Source organism: Pinus tabuliformis, chromosome 9 (assembly GCF_031772625.1).
Source record: "Pinus tabuliformis cultivar Carrire ecotype Pingquan chromosome 9, CPIR1, whole genome shotgun sequence".
In the NCBI taxonomy this organism is placed as follows: domain Eukaryota; kingdom Viridiplantae; phylum Streptophyta; class Pinopsida; order Pinales; family Pinaceae; genus Pinus; species Pinus tabuliformis.
Genome location: NC_142307.1, coordinates 1,947,185,095 through 1,947,193,899, shown reverse-complemented (window position 1 = coordinate 1,947,193,899; position 8,805 = coordinate 1,947,185,095). Strand labels below are relative to the sequence as shown.

At 38.1% G+C, this 8,805-nt stretch overlaps 1 pseudogene; it reads right to left on the bottom strand.

Moving 5' to 3' along the window:
* Positions 1–5,282: 5,282 nt before the first annotated feature.
* On the bottom strand, positions 5,283–8,476 carry LOC149156770 (pentatricopeptide repeat-containing protein At2g13600 pseudogene; annotated as a pseudogene).
* Between the last annotated feature and the right edge of the window lie 329 nt (positions 8,477–8,805).

Genomic DNA, 8,805 nt, shown 5'->3' with positions numbered 1-8,805 from the left:
ATCCCTACACTACTGGCCCTTTCGGCATCAACCCGCAGAGCGCAGACTGAAGTCTCACACGAAGTAGTATGGGGGGATGCTGGAACCAAGTTTCCGCACCCAGAGATGAATGTGATGTCGTTTTATGCCCTAAACCTGCCTTCACGCAGATCAATAAGCCCTTAGGGTTTATCGATATAACTTCCCTTAATCAGATTCTATACCTCCGTGAACGTTCATGACTGTCTTTTGCGGACCCTAAACAAGTGAATCAATCACTTACGCGCTTCTGTGATTACTCCTAATTGTGTATTTACCTAGATCGGCTTAAGTGTTTAATAACTTCCGCATATGATAAGATATTTTTCGCGAAAACAGTTATTATTACTTGCGTTCATATGACAATATTAATCATGTAAAGTCACGCATCAATACAATATTAATTCATAAATCCATCACAGCATAAAAACACATTCATTCATAACAAAAAGACAAAACACAAGAATTGCTAGAATAATCTCTTTATTAATACTTCAATTCTGCTTACAGACTCAAGACTTCCCTGCGCACTCAACTGCAGGGGTCCGTGCACTCAGCTGCGGACTCTACTCTAGGCCTTTGCGCACACAGTTGCAGAGCCTCTCTTCTACTCTAAGACTTCTTCACTCTTTCTTCTATTAACCCATTACATTCGTCTTCATTCCTCGTTATCTTCTTAGACTCTTCTACTTATACAATCCCATGGTCCGCAGACCATGGGTAGATCTATACAAGCCGACACAACTTACATAAAAGAAGGGTAAAACCCTTTATGACACATTACTATCTACGTGCTCTGCGACCACATCTTGCAGAGACTTTACATTATTTATAACAAAACTTGGGCTTTTGCCCCAAAATTGACCCTAGGGGACCCTGTCCCAACAGGGGCATATAACCAAAATAGCACCAAGTGCAAGCCATCTTTGAACCAAATATACATCAACAAAGAAGCTCTAGATGGTCTCTAGAGTAAAAAAAAAAACATGCTACAACAAATACCTACATATCGTCAAAATTATTGCCTATATTGGGATCCTCATCATCAATATTACCCTCTAAGCATTACAATAAGATACGAAAAAATTAACATGTCAAATCGAGATCCTATTTGAGTGATGGGTACATTTTTACTAGGATCATGACAAAAGAGTCTACCAATCAATGTCACCAACATCGACATACATAGATGGCTCGGTGCTCTTGATTAAATGCTAATTCCACACCCTCGTACATGACAAACTCCAATGGAAATATTGCAATCCCTCAATTCTAAAATCTTGAAAATTGTTAAATCTGTTAGATTTTGAGTGGGATCTAAAATTCTACTTTCTCCATATCAAATCCAATGAGGTTGGAACCACTCTCAAACATCCTAAAACAATGAAACAATTAATAGTAATGTTAAATCCTTAAAGGAAAATTGACATCTCCTTTATCTTTCATTTTCATCTTTAAATTTTTAACATTACCATTAATTGCATAACATTAGTAGGGCAATATGGTCAAATACTCAATTGCCCCACTCATAATTTATTACTTTAAAAAAATGCGTTCAAAAAGTCCTTTGTAGCATTGTATGAAACCCACCGATTCCATACAAGAACTGGCCGATGTTGTACAAAAACCAGTTGGTTTGATACCAAACCATCTTTTTTCAGTTTGTGATAGCAGTTCGGACTAGTTTTTCCTCACAAACGATCAGATTGAGTGGTTCAATCCGGTTCTTATAACACTGGTCCACACTTCAACTTGAACTTCTCCATTTTGAACTTTGTTCAATATAGCATGGTATGGTCATCCTTCATTCTACTATGGGCATTCCTGCATAAGATACCTTGCATACTATTGTCCAAGTATGGTGATAGGTGGCTTTATATAGATTTACTTTATTACAAAGTAAACATATATAAATATTTATTCATTTAATTGTCATTCTAGGTTTGTGTTTAACTTGTGAAGTACCGTGCACAATATATGTAGAATTAGTTCTTTCATAGTTTCTAATATGAATCTGCCCATCTAAATGCAACTCTTAAATTTAGACCAAAAATATAAACCAGAGTTATGCTGAGGAATTATTTTTGTTAAATAAATAAATATTTACAATTTAATTTTAAATTATTGCCATTTCATTACTAAGTTATACCCTTCTTTATCTAGAAACGCTAAGTTATACCCTTCTTTATCTAGGTCGCATTAAGTATTCGACTCCAAGAATTGAACCTTTCTGCAACAATGCTATGGTCTGATATATTTGGAAAATATCACTTGTCAATGATCTGTTTGAATTGGAAATTTATAAAACGAATGTAAAATAGACTATAAATAAAGGAAGATAGAAGGTTGTTTTTGCAATGAATTAGGATTTAATATTAATCCACAATCTACTTATGACATTAGTGTTAAACAACAGGATGCAAATCTTCATTCAAATTGAAGATTTGAGTTTTGTTGTAGCAATCCTCTGGTTTGGTCCTTTTCGATTATATGATTCACTTTGCAATGTTAAAACTATCTGCACACCATCCCTGGATCTTAACTCTCCTTTGGTTATTTCCAGGTTTTCTCTTTTTTCATCTTTTTTGTCTAACCTTGTATATGACATGATATATGGATGTCCAGTAATCTCTGAAATCTAGGTTTAATATCAGAAATGTTCCTGCATGTGATGCACATATGACTGGTATTTGTTTTTTCTGTTGTTTTTCGGAACAGCTCAGATGGTTTCTTTCCCTTCGTGAAGGAAATCATCCTTCAGTCTTTGTTTTTCAAAATCAAGATCATCCGGCTTCCAAAGCGGAATTTTGTACTATCTGGAACCTTTATATAGTCTCAATATAATACAATGATGCTTTTTTCGTTCTGAAAAAACAACGTAAATCGAAATCCTACCGAATCAAAATACTTACACAGTAAATGACGGTGCAATAAATGTAAATAAAACAAGACCACATTAACTTGGAATAGGGGACCCTGCATCTTCCGCTGTGAAACTACTTCAGTATTAAATAACTCTCAGCACACTCTAACTCTATTCAACACAGTTCATCAAGAAAATGAAGATCATGGAAATCTCTGTTCAAAATATCCTCAAATTACAAGCCCTTTTCTCTCTCCCTTTTCTCATACCAGTTATTGCATTATATAGCATACAGAATTCGTAAAATGAAGGTTTATCAAATCCAATTCAAAAGAAAGTTTGTTTGAGTTACGATTGGCCAGCTAGAAGCCGGCAATCTAAATGATGACGGGTCTTCTAGAACGAGATCTCAATATGTGATTCGGGCTGGAGAATACATCGCATGTAATTTGAACACGCTGTTGACGCTGGGCTCAATCTGAAAACTGCTGGTACGCTGTACACAATCTGGAAGTTTGTTGGTGACATCTGAAATCTTTAAGAACTCTGGTGCTTCACCACCGCATCATTGTCTTGACACTTGAGTACTTATTGATAAAAACCCGCGAGCTGTTCTTCTAGATTTTGACTGGGCGAGAGATGATGATTCGTTCTCATATGGGCAACGAACCATCTCTCTGAAATATGCAACGTAGCCACATTTCCCTTTGCCACCTTGCTGCTGTGCTGGTACGATATTAGATAACTGCTACAAGTTCCAAATTATCTTGAAGCAGAACAGTTTTTGCATCCTAGAAACTATCAAACTCAATAAAACATTAATAAAAACAACTATATCTACCTTAATTTTCCCGTTTTGCTTTTATCCAATTTATAGTATGAAAAGGTAAAATCTAAGGTTTGTTTGAGGCAAAATGATTGAGAAAGGTGACAAAAAGTACTAGTTTTCAAGTAAAAAAAGGTGATAAAATTCAAGGAGCCAATACATGCTATGATCATCCCTGTGATATCTTTCTTATCAAGCTTCCAAGAAGTATTTTGGCTGTTGTCACTAGTCGTGGACATTTGCTTTTAGTTTTCCCATGCTAAGATAAATTGCAAAGTGCAAATTACAATTAGAATACAATCTGACCAATCCCACGAGGAAGATAGGGACTAAGTCTCATCATCCTCTTAAGAAAATATGTCTTTTAGACAGCCTGCTTCATCAAACATTTGGTCCATATAAAATGATTCGTTACATCACTGCTTCAACATATAGAATTGCAATGCCAATTGAAGGTCTGCTCATATTCAGCACATATATCCAAGATGAAACTTGGCCATGCATCCCTCTCAATGGCTTCTTTATTATGGGTTAGCATAAGTTAGTTACTGTTGCTACATTACTTGTTTGCTGTTATGGGAAGGGCATCACAGCAACAACCTGCCTTCCCTCTCGTGCTTTTAAAACCCAGTGCACCCTCTATTTTAGTCTCTGCTAGATTCCATTGTATTACCGATGTCAAATGCAGTAAAGGATATTTTGACATAGATGACTATATTATAGACTTTGCTATCTCCCTTTCACAGTGTCTACTATGTTCCTACCAACTTAAGGCCTAGGAGTGTTTTCGTAGACGCTAAAAGGCATTCCGAATAGGAGGTAGCAACCTTCAGATTGTTGCATTTGCAAGTTCCTCTTCAATCTGTCCATAGCGGTATTTGATTGCTCATTGCCTGACAGGCTCAGACATCTTCCTCCGCGTGATGGTTTCTTCGATATGTTGGAGGAGGATATAGCTTGGTTAAAATGGAATTTGAGATCACAATAAAATTGGAATGCTTGCCTTCACAAATGTGGTGGGAAGATGACGCCATATGTCTCTTTTGGGTGTCATAATAGTCTTCTATTGCTTAGTGTTGGCTCCTCCGGGAACATCATGAATTGCCAATACCATTTGTTTATACCTTTGAAAAGTGACATCGATCGAAATTAATATACTTTTGCAGATGTCATGCCAAAGTCGTCACCCGCATACATTGTTCCAAAGTGTTTCTCCAAATCTAGCCCTTGCGTATTAGTACAAGGCTGACAAGGCAATATGCAAAGACCATGTCCCCGGGTTGCTGCACATAACATCACTGAAAATCCTCATAAAAACACTATTAATCCAAGAAGAAAGAAAAAACAAAAAAGTACTTCTAATGTGACAATCTTGGAAATGAACCTGTCAGACAAGTGGTAGTTGCTGCACCCAAGAAGATGCTTAATGATATGGATAGGTGTCTTAGTCTTCAAATATTGTATTGATAAATCCATACAAATGGAAAAGGCTAAGTCTAACTATTTTTGAATGCATAAACTGATAAAAACTCTAGGATACTGAGTTTTTACGGATTTAACAACTCAAATCTACCATTTTAACAATTTTTGACCTGATTTCGAGCAAAGACTTATTGCAAAATATGCCAAGTAAAAAAATGTAAAATGTTTAAACTACCCTACCGAAAAGCAAAAGCCAAAAAAGAAAACAAAATATGCCAAGTGAAAAAATGTAAAACGTTTAAACTACCCTACTGAAAAACAAAAAGCCAAAAAAGAAAACAAAAGAAGACACAGGAGCCTCGCCGAACTGTACACTCTTCTTTAGTAGTCAATTTATAAAATATAGATAGGTACAATGCACTGCCACATGTGCCAGGAGAGAGAGTGTGTGTAGCATCGATGTGTTGTCAAAATAAATAAGGTAAGTTCAATTGGAAAATGGATTAGTATTTTAATTTCTTCTCATGAATTGAGGAGCCCAAAAGCAATTTCCAGCTTCAGTAGGTGGTGGCAAAGGATGGATTCTTTCTGCACCTCGTTAACATTATTTAGCACAAGTCTCGTGTCAGGCAATATTCCACCTCCATCTGGCTAAACAGTTTCTCCAACTTTGCATGAATCTTCTGTGATTCTGGGTATGAGTTTCTCTCCTACCAAGAAAGCATGCACCTGTTTATTGATCTCAATCCAACTGCATCCTGGTGTTTTTTCTATTCTCCCATCTTTCATCATTTTCCGCACCTTATGAACACAGTCCCACTTGCCAGCCACTGCATAGATGTTTGATAGCATCACATAAGGTGCAGCACTGTTAGGATCCAATTTGAAAAGGCATTCCGCCACATGTTCTGCTAAATCTATATTAATATGGACTCTGCAAGCAGCAAGTAAAGAACCCCATATGGTAGCATTAGGCTCAACTGGCATTTTCTTGATAAAGTCTTGCGCGTCATCTAGAAGCCCATCACGGCCAAATAGGTCAACCATGCAGCTATAGTGCTCCATAGTAGGCGTGATGCGATAACACTGACTCATAGAATTGAAGTACTGCCAGCCATCATTCACTAAGCCTGCATGACAACATGCTGATAGAACCCCAAGGAATGTGATCCGATCTGGATTACAGCCAGAATGTTTCATTTCTTCAAAAAGCTGGAGGCTTCCTTTGCCATGACCATGCATGGCATATCCCACAATCATCGCATTCCATGAGACAACATTTCGTTTGGGCATTCTGTCAAATAATTTGGACGCATCCTCTATGCTTCCACATTTAGCATACATGTCTACAAGGGCACTACCCACAAAAATATCAGAATTTAATCCTTCTCGAATAATCTCTTCGTGGATCTCTTTTCCATGTTGCAGAGCGGCCATATTGGAACAAGCTGGAAGAACGCTGGCAAAGGTGTCAGAATCTGGCTTCACACTTGAAAATTGCAATTGTTCAAAAAGCTTTAAGGCTTCATCAAAATGATTATTCTGTGCATATCCTGCAATCATTGAGTTCCATGTTACAACGTCTTTTTCTGGTATTTTCTTAAAAAGTTCCAGGGCCTTGTCAACAAGACCATTTTGAGCATATCCTGCGATCATTGCATTCCATGAGACCACATTTCGTTCAGGCATTTTTTGAAATAGTTGAAAAGCCTCATCAACATGTCCACTCTGTGCATATGCTACCAGAATAGTAGTCCATGATACCACATTTCGTTTGGGCATTTTATCAAAGAGTTTAAGTGCCTCACTAAATTGTCCATTCTGTACATAACCAGCAACCATCTCATTCCATGAAACCACATCTCGCTCCGGCATTTTATGAAAGAGTTTCAGGGCCTCATCCAAATTCCCGTCCTGCACATATGTCCCAATCATGGCATTCCAGGAAACAACATTTTGTTTAGACAATTTGTTAAACACCTCGCGTGCATTCTCTATACTCCCACATTTCCCATACATGTCCACAAGAGCACTGCCGACAAAGACATCCGACTGTAACCCTCTCCTAATTATTGCACCATGTACTTCTCTGCCTCTCTTAATGGCAGCCAAGTTGGCACAAGCCGGGATAACACTTGCAAAGGTGAACTGATCAGGCCGAATACCTCTTCTTTGCATATCCCAAAACATCTCCAACGCCTCGCCCTCGTACCCATTCCGTGCACATCCTGCAATTATTGCATTCCATGAGACTGCGTCCCTCTCAGGCATTTTTCTAAACAGATTCAGAGCTTCACCTACATGCCCATTCTGTGCATATCCTGCAACCATGGCAGTCCACGAAACCGTATTTCGTTCAGGCATTTTGTCAAATACATTGCGTGCATCCTCTATACTTCCGCATTTCACATACATATCAACAAGGGCACTGCCCACAAACACATCAGACTGAAATCCATATCCCCTTATTTCTTCATGAACCTCCTTCCCGTGTTCAAGGTCTCCCAAGCCAGCGCACGAAGGCAGAATACTTGCAAAGGTAAACTGATCGGGCGGGACACCTGCTCGCTTCATTTGGTAAAACAGTTTCAAGGCCTCCTCATTCAGCCCATTTCGTACATAAGCAGCAATCATGGCAGTCCACGAGACCACATTTTTTTCAGGCATTTTGTCGAAAACCATGCGAGCATGCAAGACACTCCTCTGCTTGGCATACATGCTCAGAAGTTTATTATCTAATAAGATATTTTGGCTTTTGAATCCAGTTTGAATTATGTGGGAATGGACTAGTTTAGTCTCCGGCAGGGCTCTCTTATGGAGGCAACCATGGAGGAGAGAATCATAGATGGAGAAGCCTGCACAACGGTCTTCGCAGTCCATTAAGCACAGAACGCGCAAAGCATCTTTCAGTCTACCCGACTTGCAGAGTGCCTTGATATCCTCCACCCTGTGGCTGTTGGTGTAGCCATTGAGATGGGCATAAGCTTCGTAAGTTGTAATGTTAATGGTACGTTTTGTAGGCTCAGAGTTTGGTGTGGACTTGAGAAACAGAAGAATCGTTGAGCAGAGGCCATTGATGGCGTGGAGATCGTGTTTTTGAAATGGCAGTAGCGTGGTGTGAGAAGCAATCGGAACCATTTTAGGTAGCAATCCATTAACTTTAAAAATTTGTTTATAAGGTGTCCTGGGCTGTTGTCCAACATAGTTATCTGATCAAAGGGTTTTTTAGATCCAGAGCAATTTTTTTCCCAGCACAAAATCTATTCGGTATTGAGAGTTAAATCTCTTCTTCATTTAGAATTTGATTAAAATTTCAATGACTTAGCTTCAATTCATAATTCAAGCAAATTCAATGATTTTGCATTATTATTACATATAATTTAATCAGTGTTAATCAATTGCACTTCACAGACGATGTTTCTATCTTACCTTGGATTTTCCAGTACCGTGCCTTGTCTTCTAATTGCTTGCTATGGGATTTGCATCAATTAACTACGGTGTTCAATAAATAAAAGATATTAAATCAATTTGAAAATGGATCAGATCAATTGCCATTATTATATTACATATAATTATTTCACGTGTTACTAATGGGCTGGTGAAGACTTCATCTAATAGCGGATGAAAGAGAAATAAACGCTCCATTTGAACTAAGATCTTTTGACTAATGTTATTT